General features: G+C 60.4%; 1 long non-coding RNA gene across 2 annotated transcripts in view; it reads right to left on the minus strand.

The window, feature by feature from the left end:
* Positions 1–1,379, minus strand: part of LOC108444905 — a 4,200-nt gene extending 2,821 nt beyond the window's left edge. The window contains exons 1-2 of one of the 2 annotated variants that reach the window (XR_001859627.1): positions 796–1,379; positions 256–295 (exon numbers count right to left, since the gene is read on the minus strand). This is a non-coding gene — a long non-coding RNA (uncharacterized LOC108444905). The remainder of the gene's footprint in view (positions 1–255; positions 296–795) is intronic. The other variant, XR_001859626.1, reaches the window with a different exon arrangement.
* Between the last annotated feature and the right edge of the window lie 6 nt (positions 1,380–1,385).

Here is a 1,385-nt window from a genome sequence, read left to right on the forward strand (position 1 = left end):
CGCCCCCTGCCGGCCGAGGCGGGGAACGCGGGAATTGCGGGAATTACGGGCGGGAACCGGGCCGGGGGCGGGATTTGTAGGGGATGGGCTTCATCCCACCCGCGGAGGGGTTGGGGAGGGGAAAACGGGAACAACCTGATCGGGGTGGGTTTTACGTGCCCAGCAGGAAATATAAAAAAAAAAATAAGGGTTTTTTTTTCTCCCCCAAATGGACTCGCAGGGGGCACCCAGGAGTGCTGCACCCCGCTTTCCTACCTGTCCTGCAGCATGCCGTGCCTTGTCCTTGTCCTGTTCCCTAGGGGGGACAGTTTTCCCACAGTGGGGACAGCCTGTTGCAGTCAGGCCGGGTGTTCCCTCTGTTCCTCTCAGTTTTCCCCAGGACGACCTGGTGTCCCCTATTCCAGCTGTCCGGTGTCCCATTTGTCCAGCCAGGGAGTGCCACATCCCGATGCGCTGTGGCACACGGGATGGATATCCCGATATCCCCCTCAGGGTTATCCAGGACAGAATAACTGCACCCCAGTAGTGGAAACAGTTTCTTCCTCCCCCCGGGGGTCTTCATCACCAGTGGCACCGGTGGGTGACATTCCCAGTGACGCCAATGGGCGGTGGGAGCCGTGCCCGTCCTCACCCTGTCCCTGCCACCCCATCCCGAGGTGAAGGATGAGACCACGCTGGGATCATTCCGGCACGGGTGACCTTTAATAACAAAGAGCCCCCAAGTGACCGAAATCCTCCCCCCCACCCTTTCCCAAAATATCCTCATCATCCCAATTATAGCACACACCCACTCACCCTGCTGACGGACAGACGGATGGCTCCATGTGGGATGGCAGCATTCCCGTCACTCACCCAGCTGTGTGGGATTGGGGACACCCTGATTCATCCCTGCCACCACGGTTGTCACGTCTCCCATGGGGACAACAGGGTGTCCCAGTCTGGGAGCACTGCTCTCGCCTGCGTCCTGGGGTGAAAGCAGGAAAAGGGGGAGAAAAAGGGCAAATGGGGGAGGGTTGGTCCAGCAGAGCTTCATTTTTAGGGTCCCCCACACTGTCACCCCATTTTAAGGGTGGGGGGACAGCCCTGGTGGCTGGCAGGGAATGTGAAGATGATTGTTCTCGTCCAGAGATGCTTCAAATGGCAGCAGCGCCTTCATCCCACTTCCCAGGCTGCGAAACCCCCCTGGGAATCACAGAGAAGGAGGGGGGGCCCGATTTCCTTCCCACCCCCCCTCCATCAGCTCCCCGCCGCCACCAGCGTGGTCCAGCTCCACCAGTGGGGTCAGGCTCTCCCTCAGGGCGATGAACCGGGAGTTTTAATCCCCCAGCTCCGGAGTGGAGGGACTGGCAGCGAGGCGATGGTGCTCCTGATGCCCCCCAGCCCCC

The sequence above is a fragment of the Corvus brachyrhynchos genome, unplaced genomic scaffold, assembly GCF_000691975.1.
Source record: "Corvus brachyrhynchos isolate BGI_N302 unplaced genomic scaffold, ASM69197v1 scaffold412, whole genome shotgun sequence".
In the NCBI taxonomy this organism is placed as follows: domain Eukaryota; kingdom Metazoa; phylum Chordata; class Aves; order Passeriformes; family Corvidae; genus Corvus; species Corvus brachyrhynchos.